At 37.0% G+C, this 19,509-nt stretch overlaps 1 protein-coding gene across 1 annotated transcript in view; it reads right to left on the minus strand.

Moving 5' to 3' along the window:
• The window catches only part of NRCAM (neuronal cell adhesion molecule), a 172,665-nt gene extending 157,223 nt beyond the window's left edge, over positions 1-15,442 (minus strand). The window contains exon 1 of the mRNA XM_053655117.1: positions 15,403-15,442. The gene's annotated coding sequence lies outside the window, so the exon portion shown is untranslated. The remainder of the gene's footprint in view (positions 1-15,402) is intronic.
• Positions 15,443-19,509: the final 4,067 nt, after the last annotated feature.

Genomic DNA, 19,509 nt, shown 5'->3' on the forward strand with positions numbered 1-19,509 from the left:
TTCCTACATTTTTTATTTTAATAGTATCTTTGTATTCCTCCCCTTTCTGTATAGTCTTCTTTGCCTTGGCTGGCTATGTTGTATCATTTGACAGGTTTCCCCTGTCCCCTCATTCATAATCTATTGCTAATTTTCTGTCCTTTACTTCACCTGTGCTCCATCAACACACTATTGAAGATCCAATACTCCCTAAACTTGGTATCTCATAGACTCTGTCATATGATTGTTGCTCTAATATTATTGTAAATAATAGCCATTACATACTATTGTAAATACTACACAACACCCCCTTCCCCAAGATCTTAGCCCACTTCATTGTTGCCTGAATTATAATACTGTAGTGGTTAACTCTATTCTCTCTCACACTACACCTACTTACCATCCTTTATTCTCACCTTACCTCAGAATCTGACCTCCCTCAACCTCACTCTTTTCTACATCCAACTAATGAGCCTTCCCTCCACAATGAGAGCCTTATATTCTATCCATCCTTCCGAAAAAATTGGCTAGTTGGGTTGAAGATTACAGGTATTGCTGTACATAGCCAGGGGATCTCCTATCTCTTCTCTACTCGCTGCTACTGTAATATCATAGAATAGTCTCCTGCTGTCATAAACCATTTTGCCTTCCCTTACAACTGATTATAAAAAAAAGAGTAGGTGGAAGTGGTGAACACCAGGGTATCTGCTGGAAGAGGAAACCCAACAACAAAGGAACCACCAACAGATAACAACAGAAGAAGGTGATCCACACAAACCTCAACCCAAGACCTCTCTGGAAATACAACTAAACAGTGGAGAAACTATCCAGTGCAAACAACTGAATAAGAGCAAAAGAGAATCCACAAAACCCTGTACACGCAGAAGATGAAGCTTCAACACACCCGCCCTCACCAGCACAACAAATCGACATGGGTGGTGGACAGAGGAACCATCAGTTCACCAGCTGGTGGGAAGGACCCACAAAAGAAAGACCAAAAAACAACAAAAACCCAAAGACAAACTCAGAGCCAATGTAAAGGACAACCCAAAACCAGTAAGCTGTGGAGATCAAGGAGACTATACCACTGAATCTCACAGGTATTATACCACAGAAGTGCACACGATAAATCCAGGAAGCCAGAACAAATCAATTTAAGAAGATGAAGCTAGCAAGAAGAGTCCCCTAATCAATGGGAAGACAAAGAAACAACCCCCCAATGAAAGAAAAGGAGGAAGACTAAAAAAGAATGCTAGATGAAATAGAGGCAGGTCAGCTATCAGATACTGAATTCAAAGTACTAGTTACAAGTAAGTTCAAAGAGCTCACAAGGAACTACCAGAAACTATAGGGAAACTACAATGAACTCACCGCAAACTATATCAACATGAAATAGGAAACAGAAACTATGAACAAGGGCCAAGAGGAAATGAAGAATACAATTTCTGAACTGAAGAACACAGTGGAAGGGATCAAAAGCAGGATCAATGAAGCAGAAGATTGGATCAGCTAGTTGGAGGGCAAAGTAGAAAAAAAATCCTAGAAAGAGCAAGAAAAGGAAAGGAGGCTCAGAAAAAATGAAGCGGGATTAAGAGAAATGCAATACAATATGAAACATAATAATATCTGAATAACAGGGATACCAGAAGGAGAAGAAAAAGAGCAAGGGATAGAAAATCTATTTGAAAAAGTAATAATGGAAAATTCCCTAACTTGATGAGAGAAAAATTCACATAAATCTAGGAAACAGAGAGTCACAATCTAGAGGAACCCAAAAAGGCCCACTTCAAGACACATCATCATTAAAATGACAAAATTCCAAGACAAAGAGAGAATCTTAAAGTCAGTAAGGGAGAAAAAAGAAATAACATACAAGGGAGCCCCAATAAGGTTAGCTACTGACTTCTCAATGGAAACACTCCAAGAAAGAAGAGAATGGCAAGAAATATTCCAAGTAATGAGAACCAGAGGCCTGCAACCAAGGCTACTTTACCCAGAAAGGCTCTCAATCAAGATAGAAGGCCAAATAAAGAGCTTCCAAGACAAAGGAAGTTTAAAAGAATACACCTCCACCAAACCAGCTCTGCAAGAAACACTAAAAGGACTGCTTTAAGGAAAGGAAGGAAAAGAGAGAGACAAAGAGAAACACAGGTATAAAAATGACAATGAATGAGTACCTATCAATAATAACCTTAAATGTAAATGGATTAAATGCTCCAATCAAAAGACATAGAATAACTAAATGAATAAGAAAGCAATACCCACACATATGCTGCCTACAAGAGACCCATCTCAGGACAAAAGACCTACACAGACTAAAGGTGAAGGTTTGTAAACAAATTTTCTAAGCAAATGGCCAGAAAAAAAAAGCTGGGGTAGCAATACTCATATCAGATAAAATAGTCTTCAAAAAAGGGCCATAAAAAGAGACCCAGAAGATCACTTCATAATACTCAAGGAAGGAATCCACCAGGAAGACATAAACATTGAAAATATATATGTACCCAACATAGGAGCACGCAAACATATAAAGGAAATCTTAGAGGACTTTAAGAAAGATATTGACAGCAACACAATTATAGTAGGGGATTTTAACACCCCACTGTCAAAAATGGACAGATCTTCCAAACAAAATATCAACAAAGGTATTGTGGCACTGAACAATGCCCTACATGAAACAGACTTAACTGATATATATATATAGAGCCCTTCACCCTAAAGAAGCTAACTACACATTCTTTTCAAATGTGCATGGAACAATTTTCAAAGATAGACCACATCATAGAACATAAAACAAGCCTCAACAAATTCAAGACAACTGAAATCATCCCAAGCATTTTCTCCAATCACAAGGGACTGAAATTGAAAACCAACCCCAAGAGAAAAGACCCAAAACATTCAAAATCATGGAGATTGAATACTATGCTATTAAACAATGAATGTGTCAAGAATGAAATTAAGGAAGAAATCAAAAAGTTTCTGGAAACAAATGAAAATGAACTCATGACAACCCAAAACTTATGGGATACAGTGAAGGCAGTCCTGAGAGGGACATTCGTATCAATACAAGTCTACCAAAAAAAGAAAGAAACATTTCTTTTTTTTTAAATTTTTAAATTAATTTTATTTAGTTATTTTTCAAGTACAGTTTTTTGTCTATTTTTCCCTTCCCAGCCTCCCCCGCCCCTTGCTCCCCACCTCCCTCCCATTTCCACCCCCCTTAGTTCTCGTCCCTGTGTCCTTCCTATTTGTTCCTCCAAATCCCTTCCCCTTTTTCCCCTTAACTTCCCTTCCTTCTCCCCTCTATTAAAAAATGGGAAAAGGACTTGAAGAAAGAAACATTTCAAACAAAGAACCTAACCCTATGCCTACAAGAACTCGAGGAACAACAACAAAGACAGTCCAGAGAAAGTAGAAGGAAGGAAATAACTAATATCAGAGCAGAATTAAATAATATAGAGACTAAAAGCACAATTGTAAGAATCAATGAATCCAGGAGCTGTTTTTTGAAAAGATAAACAAGATAGACAAGCCTTTAAGCAGGCTCATCAAGAAAAGAAGAGAGATGCCCTGGCTGGTGTATCTCAGTGGATTGAGCACAGGCCTGCGAACCACGTGATCAAGATTCAATTCCTAGTCAGGGCAATGCCTGGGTTGCAGGCCAGTTCCCAGGTAGAGGACTCACGAGAGGCAACCGTACATTGATATTTCTCTCCTTCTCGCCTTCCCTTCCTCTCTAAAGATAAATAAATAAAATTTTTAAAAAAGAAAAGAAAAGAAGAGAGAGAACCAAAATAAACACAATCATAAATGAAAGAGGAGAGATTACAACTGACACCACAGAAATACAAATGATTGTAAGGAATTACTATGAAGAACTGTATGTCAAGAAATTTGAAAACCTAAGGTCAAATGGACAAATTTCTAGAAAAATATAATCTTCCAAAACTGAATGAAGAAGAAGCAGAAAGCCTGAACTGATCAATAACAGCAAATGAAATTGAAGCAGTAATCAAAAATCTCCTGACACACAAAAGCGCTGGACCAGATGGTTTCACAGAGAACTTACAAAGCATTTAAAGAAGAGCTAACCCCTGTTCTTTAAAGACTATTCCAAAATATGCAAAATAATAGAAGACTCCAAAACTCTTTTTATGAAGCCAGCATCATCCTAATCCCAAAACCAGATAAAGATACAATAAAGAAAGAAAAATTCAGGCCAAAATTGCTGATGAACATAGATGCTAAAATCCTTAACAAAATATTGGCAAACCACATTTAATTTAATACATTAAAAAAATCATACACCATGACCAAGTGGGTTTCATCCCAGGGATGCAAGGATGGTTCAATATTTGCAAATTAGTAAGTGTAATACATCACATAAACAAAAGCAAAGACAAAAACATGTGATCATATCAATAGATGCAGAAAAAGCTTTTGAAAAGGTACAACACCCACTCATAGTAAAAATATTCAGCAATGTGGAAATAGAGGGATCATTTCTCAATATAATAAAGGCCATATATGAAAGACCTATAGCCAACATCATGCTCAATGGGAAAAAACTAAGATCTTTTCCACTGAGATTAGGAACAAGACAAGGTTGTCCACTTTCACCACTTCTATTCAATATAGTATTGGAAGTTTTAGCCACAGAGATCAGACAAAAAAAAAGGGAAATAAAAAGCATGCAAATTGGAAAGGAGGAAACAAAACTGTTACTCTTTGCAGATGACATGGTGGTGTACATGGGAAATCCTATACAGTCTACCCCAAAACTGCTCAACCTAATAAATGAATTTGGCAAAACAGCAGGATACAAAGTCAATATCCAGAAATCAAAGGCATTTTTGTATACCAACAATGAAACAGCAGAAGCAGAAATCAAGAAAAAAATACCATTTGATATAGCAAAAAGAAATATAAAATACCTAGAAATAAACCTATCCAAGGAGGTAAAAGACCTGTATGCAGAAAACTACACAACACTGAAGAAAGAAATCAAGGAAGACACAAACAAATGGAAACATATACCTTGTTCATGGATTGGAAGAATTAACATCATCAAAATGTCCATACTGCCCAAAGCAATGTACAGATTCAATGCAATACCTATTAAAGTACCAACGACATACTTCACAGACATAGAACAATCACTTCAAAAATTTATATGGAACCATAAATAACCCCAAATAGCAGCTGCAATTTTGAGAAAGAAGAACAAAGTAGGAAGGATTACAATACCTGGTGTCAAACTGTATTACAAGGCCACTGTAATCAAAACAGCCTGGTACTGGTATAAAACAGGCACATAGACCAATGGAACAGAACAGAGAGCACAGAAATAAACCCAACTCTCTATAGTCAATTAACATTTGACAAAAGGGGAAGTAACCTAAAATGGAGTAAAGATAGCCTCTTCAACAAATGATGTTGGGAGAACTGGACAGCTACATGCAAAAAAATGAAACTTGAGCACCAACTTACACCATACACCAAAATAAATGCAAGGTGGATAAAAGACTTAAATATAAGCCATGACACCATTAAAGTCCTAGAGGAAAACAATGGCAAGAAAATCTCAGATATTTCACACAGCAACATTTTTACTGATACATCCCTTACAGCAAGAGACATAAAGTAAAGAATAAACAAATGGGATCACATCAAAATTAAAGGCTTTTGCATGGCTAAAGAAAACAGTATTAAAATAAAATGAGAACCAACTATATGGGAAAACATATTTGCTAATGATACCTCAGACAAGGGTTTAATCTCCAAAATATACAAAGAACTTACATGACTCCACTCTAAGAAGACAAACAACCCAATTAAAAAGTGGACAAAGGACTTGAACAGACAATTCTCCAAGGAGGACATACAGAGGATCCAGAGAGACATGAAAAGATGCTCAGTATCACTAGCCATCAGAGAGATGCAAAGTAAAACCACAATGAGATATCACTTTACACCAGTCAGAATGGTCATCATAAACAAAGCAACAAGTGTTGGAGAGGTTGGGGAGAAAAGGGGACCCCAGTGCACTGTTGGTGGGATTACAGACTGGTATAGCCACTGTGGGGAACAGTATGGAATTTTCTCAGAAAACTAAAAATGGACCTGCCTTTTGACCCAGCAATTTCACTGCTAGGATTATATCCTAAGAACCTTGAAACACCAATCCAAAAGAACCATACGCACCCAATATTCATAGTAGTACAATTTACAATAGCCAAGAGCTGTAAGCAACCTAGGTGCCTGTCAGTAAATGAATGGATCAAAAAATTATGGTACATATACACAATGGAATTCTATGCAGCAGAAAGAAGGAAGGAGCTCCTACCCTTTGCAACAGCATGGATGGAAGTGGAAAACATTATGCTGCATTAAATAAGCCAGGTGTTGAAAGACAAATGCCATATGGTCTCACCTTTAACAGGAAACTAAACAACTAAACAAACAAGCAAGCAAAATATAACCAAAGACACTGAAATAGAGAACAGGGGGATAATGACCAGAGGGTAGAGGGGAGGGAATTTCAGGGGAAAAGGGGGAAGGATTTACAGGAACTAGTATAAAGGACACATGGACAACTAAGGGGGATGGAAATGGGAGGGAAGTGGGGAGCACTGGAGGGGTAGGCTGGGATAGGAGTAAAAGATTTCTATCTTTTAGTACTTGAACAAGTACTTGAACTGTACTTGAACAATTAAATTAAAAAAAGAGGTCCAACATTCACATCATAGGGGTGCTGGAGGAGAAGAGAAAGAGCAACAAATTGGAAATCTATTGAGAAAAATAATGGAAAAAAAAACCTTTCCTAATATGGTGAAGGAAACAAACATACAAGTCTGGAAAGCACACAGAGTCCCAAACAAGATGGATGTGAAGAGGCCCACTCCAAGACACACCTAAGACATATCATAATTAAAATTCAAAAGGTTAAAGACAAAGAGAGAATCTTAAAAACAATAAGAGAAAAGCAGTTAGTTACCTACAGGGGAATTCCCATGAGACTGTCAGCTGATTTCTCAAAAGAAACTTTGCAGGCTAGAAGGAATTGGGAAAAAATATTCAGAGTCATGAAAAGCAGGAACCCATTACTCTACTCAGCAAAGCTATCATTTAGAATTGAAGTGCAGATAAAGAGATTCCAAGACAAGAAAAACCTAAAGGAGTTTATCATCACCAAACCAGTATATATGAAATGTTAAAGGGACTTATTTAAGAAAAAGATAAAAACTTTGAAGAATAAAATGGCAATACATACATATCTCTCAAAAATCAAATTTAAAAATAAACTAAGCAAACAAGAAAAACAGAAACAGAATCATGGATATGGACAGTGTTTTGATGACTGCTGGATGGGGGGTGTAGGGAAATGGGTAAAGAGGTGGGGGGATTAAGAAGTACAAAAAGGTAATTACAGAATAACCATGCGGATGTAAAGTACAGTATAGGAAATGGAGTAGCCAAAGAATTTATATGCATGACTCATGGACATGAACAATGTTGGGTAGATTGCCTGAGGGTATGTTAGGTAGAGGAGGGTAAAAGGGGGAAAATGGGACAACTGTAATAGTATAAGTAATAAAATTTAATTAAAAAGAAATCTGTTAGGAAGAAGGTAATGACAATGCAAGGTAGAATGTTAGAGAAAGAATAAATGAAGGTGAAATTTTAAAAAGTGGAAACTTCAAAGGCAAAAAGACAGTGAAACTATTTTATAAAAAAATAAAGTATATTAAGCATCACAAAATATGATTACTTATGCACCTTCCATTAACATAAAGTGACAGTGGACTTGAGTTGGGTGGTGAACACACAATATACATATGAAGTGTTATAGAACTGTATAACAGAAACCTGTATAATTTTATTAACCAATGTCTCCCCAATAAATTCAATAAGAAAATAAAACCACACAAAAACAAAATATAAGGTGACAATGAGTCTTAATTAAATGTTGCACCAATTTGATTAATATTTGAGAACTTTAACAAAGAATCCAACACGCAACATTTCTTTCTTTAAAATTTAGTATCAATGTTAATGTTTATTGTTGAACAGAAAAAAATTCAGATTGCCATAATGCTGTGGGCAAAGAGCAGATATACAAGGTAATAAAAAAAACTTCAACTTTTATGTGTAATCAGGTTAGTCACATGCTTACTATTTAATTTAGTCAGATTTAAAAATTCAATAAGTAGGTAACAGATAATTCTGTATTTCAACTTCTGGCTAAACATAGGGATAGAAAAGAGCAAACATTTAATTTGGTTGAAAGCTAATCCGACCACGAAAAACATAATAGATTCCAGACTGTCTCTCAAAGTTCAGAAAAGTTGTATAGACTTGACCCGTATAATTTGCAGAATTCACCTTTTCACCAAATTATCACTTATACAATTCAGACCTGTCAATCTGTTGTTCTGCTTAAATTACCTTAAGAAGGCCATGTATATGGCTAGAAGACTGCTTTCCAGGATGCTTTAGCTACATTTTATTATAAAGCACCAAAGCCCCCTTGATTTCATAGGTTCTGAGAGTTATACCTTATATGCAGAGGCCTCCACTTCCACCACTTTATGAGCCTTTCAAAGATCTTAATTATAAAGTTTAACCTGACTTGATTTATAAGCTAGCAATTTTATCATTCTATCAATTTATTCTTTGGTCTGAGCAATTTAATATACTTGGATACAAAATGTTTTTAAATTTCATGTGCAGAATACTTCTGATTTTTAACACAAAGTTTTAAAGACCCAGCTAAATCACCCATTGTTATCAAAACTGCAATTCTTATCCTTAGTAGATATTACAAATAATAAGTCAGATTATAAAGAAAGGGAGGGAAATGTAGTAAATCAGATTTAGGAATAGTAAATGAGAATGACTGCATTTCCCATAAAAGGAAAATATTTTTAAATATGAAAATTATAACTTGGTTGTACATTTTTTGTTGTTGCTGGCACTAAACAAATGTCACTGTAAAGATAAAATGAAAGAAGTTTGAAAAACTGTCAAACATTGAAAGATTAGACATTTTTTTCTTAACTATCAGTATTCAAAGTCAGCAAGTCTTCATAATTCATAATTCTTTTAGATGCTGTGGATTTCTAGTCCTTTCTTGCTACAGACATGAACTTACAAATAGCCCCCTCTCTTTTATTTTTCCTCAGAACTTCCTGATTAGTTGCCATGTTCATTGAACTGAAGTTGAGGTCTTTTCATAATACTGCTCTGGAAGGAAAAAGAATGAGCCACAGTAGAAAACAAGTAAAATGGGCTCCAAACACAACTTTAATACAGTTTCGGTAATGCTCATCCTGTGTTTCCTGTAATACTGATAGGCACTTGAAATCCTCCTAATGAGGATTTGTCTCCATTTCTCAGTTACCTGTGATTTTCAATGTTAGTTATACTGATTTTTTGAACCAAGGGGAACTTTATCAACCCCAAAAATAAAAGCAAAGAAATTCAAACAGGACTTAAATCATGGCTTGGGAAGGTCCCCCAATCACACCTAAGCCTACCATTACAGAATGGCCTGGTCCTGGTCAATACCAAAATGGCTTTGGGAATCTCACATCTCTCAGTTCTCTGCATTAGTCTCCTAACTTCAGAGAGAATTTAAGACCCTGGTCTTATAGAAATCTGGAATACTATTAGTTCCAGGTCACTAATAAAGTTAAGTCCAAATATGAAGCTGTCCATTTAAAAAGAGGCCATCTTTAATGCAACATGACCTGTATTAAACAAGCTATTATTTCTAAATAAAGCAGTTAAAGTATGAGTTCAATAGCTTTACCAGGTGACATTAAGCAAATTACTTCCTCTTTGTGTACAAATGGGGTTAATAATCTCGATCTATCTTTTAGGGTCTCCAGAGACAAAGCATTTAGGAGTTGTCTAAGTGCTGTATAAATGTTGCTGGTGTTATGAGAGCTTGGTTTTATTGTCATTAGAATGCAACTATCATAAAAAAGAATTCAGAGGGTTAGTCAGAGGTGAATTAACAAAGCAAGGTCTATGCAAATACAAATGCCCTGTGACCTTGGATCACTGAACTTGAAAAACAGCACAGATCAGAATGCAAATGAAGCTTGTGTTTTCAGAGACACAGAGTTTTTGTTAATTTATTTCCTATTCAGTTCTTTTGCTTTGGAAATCATTATTTTAGAAGGAAAACAACCATTTGCAATTTCCATCACCTCCCCGCTCCCCATTATTCTCATTGCTATTCCCAGCATAATTTGCTTTAAAGCATGACTTCGGAGCATCCAAGGTCTTTCTTTCTGAATCAACTATCTGACACACCCAGGAAACATGTCTGTCACCAGGCATGGGCGATGGAGGCACCACACTTCTTTCATTTTAAGGTATTTTTATTGTTTGATCCCCAGACTTTCATTATTTTTAGAGAATGTAAGTTTTCTTCCTGAGTTAAATTTCCATGATTCATGCATTATTAAGGAGTGGGGGGGGTAACCATGTTTTTTATTGCTGGTGCATTACGGATGTTCCCCACTCCTCCCCTGCTTTGCTCTCCTCCACCCAGGCGGGTCCCCCTCCTGGCCTTCACCACTGACTAATAGTTCCTACTGAGTACCTAATAGGTGTCAGGTACTGTCCTAGGTGCTGGAGACAGCAGTGAATAAAGAAGTCAGAAATACCTGCTCTCTCATAGCTTGTGTTCTAGTGGTGAAAACAAACAGTAAGCAAAATTAATAGGTAAACAAAAATATGTTCAAATGAAGAAATGGTGAGAGGATGAGAGTGCAAAGATGAGGGAAGGCTATAATTTTATATTATGGTGAGCGGGGATAAAAGTCCTTGAGAAGGTGTGATTTGAGTAAAAATTTGAGGGACTTGAGTGTGTCAGTCACTGGGAAAGGGCTTGCAGATAAGGCAACAGTTCCAGGCAAATGCAAAGGCCCTGAGGTAGGAGTTTTCATGTTTAAAAACAGGATGGCTGAAGGGAGAGAGCAAACGGAGAAAAGTGGGAGATGAAGGCAGAGATGGAATGAGGTACCAGATGATCTAGGGCTGGTACATCATCGCAAGGCCTCTGGTTTTCACTGTGAGGGAAAAGGGAAGCTCAAAGGAAGTTTTCGAGCAGAGTGACATGATCTGACTTCTATTTTAAAGACTGGAACAGCTGTATTGAGAATAGGCCACATAGAAGGCTATTGTAATAGTTCAGAGCACATATTAGTGGCTTGATCCAGTGAGGGTGGCACATGGGTAGAGTTTCACAGCTTTTAATTATTAATCACATTCTTCTTCATCTCGCTGTGGTTCCTTATTTGAATTACTTCTAAGAAAGTATATTTTTCTTTAAAGCCTTCCTTCCATTCCCTCCCTGACAATAATAATGTGTTCCCTCTGGTCAGACCACTTTAGGATCAAAACATGCCACATTTGGAAGTAGTCAAATCAGCAAGTACACTACCGTTAAAAGATAAACTGAGGGCATATTATAAATTTTTATGAGTTTATTTGAGGAAAAATTTATTTGAATCAGACAGCATACAATTAGCAGATAGAAAGGAACTCTGAGGAGCTCTACTAAATGAGAGACGTTCACAGACAGGAGTAGGGACAAGGAAGTTATACAGGTGAAAAAGTAGGTTGGATATTAGAAGGTTGCTTTTCTTTTAAGGGATGGCAAGGGTCTATGAAGTAGATTACCTAACTACTGCTGATCCGGAGACTCCTGTAAGATTCCATTTCTAGGAGAGCTGAAACTATAAGTTAAGTCTCAGTTAGCATAAGTGATTCCATTTGGGGTCTGCAGTCTGATTTCTAACACTGCGCTCCCAAAGCACAAAGGACCTGATAGAGTTCCATCAAAGTCCTCAGTGAAGACACCTGCCACTCTTCAGGCACTGCATTACAGTATATTTGACTGTGGAGCAGGGGTTGGTGAGGAGTGACTGGATTTGGTACAGAAGTCTGGGATGAGGCCAACAGCTTCAATTTTCAGTAAGTTGTACAAAACTGCTTTCATTTTGAGCTAACTAAGTCCCACTTAGAATGCAAAAAACACTTTTTGAAACAAACTATTATCTTGTTTTTCTTTGCTCTTATGTCCATAGAAACCAAAGAAATGCTCACTGACTTCCAACTCCTGTGTGTGTGAAATTTAGTACTTAAGGAAAATTTAGTACTTAGAAAATCTTTAGCCAGGATTATTATAATGACACCATGTGCCAGGCAAACCTAAGCCTTGATTGTGGAGAAACAAGGGCAGATATTCCCTTCGCCACACAGAAAGGAGGTGGCCCACATTTCAGCACAGTTCCATTTATTCTAGGGAGGTAGGAGCAATGGCTACTGCCCAAAGAGAAGATTCCGGAAATGGCCCTTATGTGAAAAGAAGTAAAATACATTAGTCTTTACAGCCAACCTAGAAAAAAAGTTTTTAGCAACTTTAAGACCAATAGTGAAAGAAGAATGCACAACCAGAGCTCTTGGATTACCACGGCATCTTCTTCAGGTAGGCAGGAGTACTCTTACTTTTTATCTGGATCCCCCCATTTTTTCAGAATAAGTAGGAATGAGAATTTCCATTCTATAAATAAAATGACATGACACCTATTAATGGATTATTACTTCAAATAAATTATCTCTCTTCTCTTCATTTTGGCTGACTTACCCAGAAAAGAGACACTTCTTGACATTTAGAAGAAAATGTTTTTTTTCTGAGCTTGGGGTCCATCCTTGGCTCTAGTTCCCCCAAGTGTCTGCATTGCCTGTTCCTGCATCTGCTTCAAGGCCTAATACCACCTGCTTGCCGAGACCTTCCATGGCTGGCCTTGTCCGAAATGGCAACCTACACCCAACTTCCTGTACTCTTTCCCTGCTTTGTTTTTCTCCTTAGCACTAATCACCATCTAACATATTACATATTTTATTGACATATTTTGTTTGTTGTCTTCAAGAGTACAGAGACTTTTACCTGCTTTTGTTTACACTATATTCCCAGTGCCTAGCAGAACAATGTCTAACATAGAGAGAACATCAGTAACTAGCTACTGAATGAATGAATTCCACAGAGTGATCATATAATAATCTTAAGTTGAAATGTCATGTTTAAAAGATCAGTTTTGGCTAGCACATGCATAGTAAGATTTCCAGAAGGATACACAAGAGACCGATAACAGAATTTACCTTCAGGGAAGACTTGAGGGGAAGAAATTTACATATCACTGCACAGTTGAATGTACTATCCTCATGTTTATATCATTAGAATTTTTTTATTATTACCCAGAGATACCTGGATGATATGAATTATGGGCCATTTAAAATTATTTTTAAAACCTGTACTGGTAAAACAACTAAATGTTCATTTAAAATTAGGTAACCACAAAATAAGTGTAAAAATATACACATAAACATACACAAAATGTTTGATGACACATGCAAAGTTAATACAAGAAGATACATCTAACTGGTCTTCTAGTTTTGAATGCTCAAAGAGCTCACACCTAACAGATCTGGTCAGTAGCAAAGACAACTGTAGCTAAAGGACTTCCCAACAATCAGGACGCTGAACACTGAAGAGCTTCACTTATACTAACAATGTGGTGGCAAGTATTTCAGCTGAAGCCAAGGCTTAAAAATCATTTCAGTTTTCATTAGAATTTCAGGGCAAGGCTGTGAGACAATTTAGTATTTGCCATAATGAGATTTCCTGAGAATGAAAGAAGCATGAACACAAGGGTACAGTCAGGAAAGTGGGAGAGAAGTGGGTTGACAAAGTAGTAGAATTCAACCACAAAAGAATAGTTATTTAAAGAAAATTCAGAAGGAAAAGAAGGAAGACATGGCAAGTGAATACAACTTGAAATAAATATTATTCTCAATGTAACTTAGGTAAAGAAGAGATCTAGGCCATATGTTATATAAAGGGAAGATTTATAGAGATGATAGTTTGTTTTCTGGAAATGAAATGTGCATTTAAGTTTGGGAAATGTGCCCTGGAGTCTATTTGTAATTAACAGTGGCCTGTGGTGACAAAGCATGGCAAATTTCCCAAAAGAAATAAGAGACAAGGCAGAGAAGCACTGGAGGGATGGAGACTTGTTTGGATGGAGAGAAAAGAAGGAAACGTGAAACTCAGGAATCGTGTTGCCCTTATCCCGCAGTTCTTTTAACATCACTCAGATGTTTTAGTGTCTTTTTAACCTTTTCTCTCACTCTCTTGATTACTCCACTTTCCAACCAAGGACTTTGATTTTACTTTTAATCCACCTAAGACCAGCTGTTGCCAGAGCTTTCCTATTAAAGGGCTTAGTTCAAATAGTCTGATCTTTAAAGCAAACATCCAGCACAGGCAGCCAACATGGTGTTTTGGAAAGAGCAGTGGCCCAAATGCCGGAGTCAAAATCTAGCTCTGTGCATTCTGTGCCGAATTACTTGGGGTGCAGCACTGAATCTCCCTGAATCTTACTTTTTTCATCCTGAAAATGGGAATACTGAGAACTACCATTTCTGCAGACAATAGTTAAGAGGATCAAACTATACAATGTAAACTGAAAAGCACTATATACAAGCATAATTTAATTTTGTTGTGATTTTAATGCTATTTTACTACTGTCAGTGGAAAATATAAATATAAAGCGAAAACTGCCACAAGAAAAAGGCAGAATGTCTTTCAATACACTTGCTCTATGTCTAGCTATAAAAAGTCAGATAATGGATGTTTTTAGCGGTATTTTCTAGGCTGCAAAACTTTGTTGCATTAGTATCATCATACCATTTTTCATTTCAAGAGATTAAAAAATGAGACATTAAATATAATTGTACAGCTGATCTTTGAACATATTTCATGAGCTAAAGCTAACGAATCCAATTATGGCATTAAAAATATGCCTCTAATCTTTTTTTCATCCTCTCGACCACTGAGTTCTCTGGAATACAGGAGAATTAATACAGAAAACTTGGAGAAACTCTCAAGCTGGTGCAGAAAGAATTACAATTGAATCCTCCTTTTAATTAAAAACACAAATGGGTAAAGCTTATACCACACCTTATGCACAAAAATACTATATTACCATAATTTAAAAAAACAGGAATGTAGCAGAAAAGGGAGAATAAGTTCTGGCTGGAAAACTGTTTTCCGGCAATATAAAAAAATAGTCCATGAGATCACTGAAAACAAACATCTATATACAGAGTGACAAAATACATTGAAATTACATTAACCAGATCAACACACTAAATAAAACCAAATCAATGAACAGAGAACATCTGCTCCAGACAAGCCTTTACAGTTGGAATACACCTCTAATTTTGGCTTCAGTTTTAAACAAATCATTAAAATGATACCTGAGAGTGGGAACAAAAATCAATCAGTCCCAGTAAGTAGCCAAACATCAATTCCCTCTGCACAGAAACAAGCACAGTTATTACCTGCCAAATGAAACTATCTTACCGCTTCCCGTTTCCTTTCAGTAGCAAAAGAAAAATCTTAAACAAAGTGTCCATCCCAGCACATTTGTGCAGATGAAACATTTGCGACCGAACCCTGCTGTGGCCGGACCACGTGCAGTAAAATGTTAAAAGTCCTCTGACAGCCAATCCAAAGCTGCTCAGACCTCTGGGGCCTCCCAGGGCGATCTGCCTGGCTTTGTTGCAATACAATGGGGGTTAAACATTTCCTTCTATCCATTTAGAAGCAAGAAAAATCTGTTTAGTCGCTCAAAATTATTTAGCGAAACACACATAGGTTCTGGTTTGGTAATATGGTTGTTTGAAGAGAGTAACTGCCTTATTTTCTTCTATGCCAGGGATGTTATATAATTTCTTCTTCTTTTTTTAACTCAAGGTGGCACTTTAGAATTCCTATCTGGTCTTTGTTTAAATATTCTTTCTTTACAGGACCCAGTAACTCCTTCAGACTAGCTTGTTTATTTCAGCCTCAAAATATACTTCACATACATGTCTACCTGCCATCCATTTAACTCACAACAAAAATTTCTACCTTTTTCCTTTCACGGAAGCCTAGAAACTCTATTTGCTTCAATTAATTTTATATGAGATCTCAGTAAAAATAAATATTGTAACTGTTTTTCTTTGCCTCTTTCTCCTATTTCTCAATTTCATTCCTGTTTTAAGCTTCTCTGGTCTATTGTCACTACTATTTACCTTTTCAAGCTGTAAAAACATCTAAATGTTGATTATTACTATTATTGTAAGTCAGATATTACTGATACATAAGTACACAAATAAAAAAATAAATCATGGACAAGTATTTTCATTAGAGTGCTAAATACATCTGAGTAGTATTTCATGCTAAGAAGACCTAAGGGATGGAAGGTGTTCTAAAATGTATGTATAGGGCGACCTCATGGCAGACACTGCCAGGAAGCTTTAAGCCGCTTGTTTTTCCTTGAGTTCCCAATGATTATTTTGCAAGCTTTAAGGTTCTCCGGAAAAACTTCAAGAAAAGCAGGTTTACCAGTCATTCATGGGCTATGATTCAGGTTTACATGGTGTCCATTCACTGTATTTTCAATTACAGATATTCGCTTCCTAAGAACAAACCTAAAAATCTGTCCCCCATTTATTACAGTGACAGTCACGAACAATGGGTGGATATATTTCTTTGAAGCACTTTTCAGGACTTCTTAAGATCTCTTAGAATAATGCTTTTCTTCACAAAAGCACAACCAAAATGTAACACAATCTCCTTCAAAGCGTGTTGTCAGGAAGATCAACAATAACCACAGCCACATGACCTCTCAAACCCAACCAAGTAGAGACATCAGAGAATCCTGAGTGGGTCCCACCTCCACTCAGCTGTGTCTCTGCTTTACTGTACCCTAATTAGCTTTAAATTCACTCACAAAAACTTGAAAATGTAAAATAATTTCTGACTTAGATTTTACTCTTTTAAAAGATAAAACAAGTAGGAGGGAAAGCCTATAAAGGTATTTCCTCCTGACTACATATCTGCTGCTCTATGTATTATTAGTGGCACCATCTGATAGGAGACAAATGATCAGCTGCCCAGGTCACCAGTATGTCCCACACGGCTGGTAGCAGAAGCCTGGCTAGACAGTGTGATTCACACCTGGTACCCCTTTTGGTATTTCCCAATAATTTCTTTGGAGTGAATTTTATAAATTTAAACACTCCGATTGGAAAGTAGAATGTGCCTATGCTTTTCTATTAACATGTTAACAAAACTTGATCTTTTCCTAGTTAGCTATTCCCACAGGTATAAAAAGGTTCATGAAGGAATGTGAATGAAGGCTGTATTTCAAAGAACAGTGTAAGGGCTACTTAAAATGGTGCTTTAAACTGTGACTGTGCTCTGAACAGCAAGGGCTGAATGGAGGAGAGCCCAGGCGGATTATGCAGGCTGACTGACCGAGCCTAATCAGAATTATTTCAGCACACTGCTTCCCTACAGCCACGGACCCATTAGACGCTGAACGCTTCTGCAGGCCCGCCTCTCGCTCTGTCTCCCACTGTGACCTGTTACTTCTCAACAGTGGTTACTCAGTGGGCTACTCAAAACAGTTCTTGGTAAACAGAGGTACTGGGCTTCACAGGCTTCTTAAAATCCATAATCAAATCTGTCATTTTATGACAAGAATGGGTATTGTCCCACTTTAAAACAATGCCATTGGGACTGCTGCACAGGGAGGGCCCTTTGAAGTAACTCTTTCACTTTGCAGTATATTTTTGTTAAGAAAAGTTGAAGTTGACAGTTATTACTTCTTTCACAGAAGCAGCTCTGTTTTGAAAATGCAATTTTGAATATTTCATTTACAATTCATTGGCTACTAACTCACCATCCTGCTTAGCACTCCACTCTCACACAGCCCCGTTTTGGAGACCAGGTGAGGCATCGTATGGCACCGAATGTGCTTTCTTTCCGTTTCCCACACAGTCACTCACATCACACGGACTTGTCCATTTCTGGCATGCAACTGATTTTCTACATGCTATGACCTGGTACCCATTCTTAAAAGTACATAAGAATATTAGATGTGCTTTTTTTTAAACTTTATTTATTTATCTTTAGAGGGGAAGGGAAAGAGAGAGAGAGACATATATCAATGTATGGTTGCCTCTCCTGTGTCCCCCACTGGGAACTGGCCTGCAACCCAGGCATGTGCCCTGACTGGGAATTGAACTGCAATCCTCTGGTTCGCAGGCCCATGCTCAATCCACTGAGCTACACCAGCCAGGGCCAGATGTGCTTTTTAAACAGATACAGCTCTTCATTTAAATCTAAAATTATGTTTCTAGATTTTTGTTCAAATAAACAATCAGAATTTTCCAGTTTTTAAAAAATTACATTTTATCCAAATTTTACAGTTCTAAATGTCATAATCCATGTGCAGAACACCCAACCTCTGTGCCTCAGTTTCCTTATCTGTATAATGAGGACAATACAGTACCATCGTCCTAAAGTTGCTGGGGGATTAAATTAGTTAATATTTTAAGACACTTAGAACAATGCCTGGCACATAGTAGATGCTATATGTTTGTATTAAATAAATAAAAATAAATCAAATACTACCTATGAATTAGAAAATGAGCAATGATTCTTTCAGGCACTCTTCCAGAATGGAAGAGTTCTACCCTGAACTATCAGTTTACCTTCACGACCTTAATTTTTATCATTATTTAACAGGCCTTTGTATTTGCCTGAGTACACATTCACTGTCAGTTTTCTGCAACAGCCTCTAAGTTCTCCAGTACAGAAATAATTAATTTTCTTCTGAATTCCCTTGCAGAAAGAAAAAAGAATGCCAATTAGATGGTGAAATGCGAGATACAATAGTTTTTTTTTGCTAAAGTAGCATATAAAATAAATTGAGTGGGGAAAATGAATTAATTAGTGTTTCTTTCCCCCATCCTGAAATGCTGTGCTATACTCACAAGCTCACAGGTATCAACAGGCATATTTCTCAAAGATGCAGCTCCATGTGATAGGGACACATTAAGTGTCATGTCATTTGGTCAAAGTGTCACACAAGCCATCTGTTTCTGTAAACATGGTACAGAGACCCAGGAACCCCACAGATAATATGATGGCACAGAACACTGTCATCCTATTGCTTTTTTATAATTTACCGCTCAGCGAAATGCCAAGATTCCAGAAAGGCACTGTGATGCTGAGTTAAGAAGGGAGGCTGAGAGAAACTGTTCTGGAAGAGAATTGGTGCAAATGTTTCAAGAGAACAGCAGAGCCATGTTTTCCTTCTGAATCTATGTACCATCAAAACAATAAAACATTTATTAATTCTCAGCCCCATCTCTTTTTTCTTTTAAAATTTTAAAATATTTTACCTTCTTATTAAATTTACTGTGGTGACACTGGCTAACAAAATTATACAGATTTCAGGTGCTTAATTCTACAACATATCACCTGTACACACTGTGTTGTGTGATCACCACCCCAAGTCAAGGAAGTCTTCATCCTTCTTTTCCCAATCTCCATTTCTCTCCCATTCCTCCTGCTCTAACCAGGGACAGAACCACAACCTAGGAACATGCCCT

This window comes from Artibeus jamaicensis, unplaced genomic scaffold, assembly GCF_021234435.1.
Source record: "Artibeus jamaicensis isolate MK-2021 breed Jamaican fruit bat unplaced genomic scaffold, CSHL_Jam_final contig_924, whole genome shotgun sequence".
NCBI lineage: Eukaryota > Metazoa > Chordata > Mammalia > Chiroptera > Phyllostomidae > Artibeus > Artibeus jamaicensis.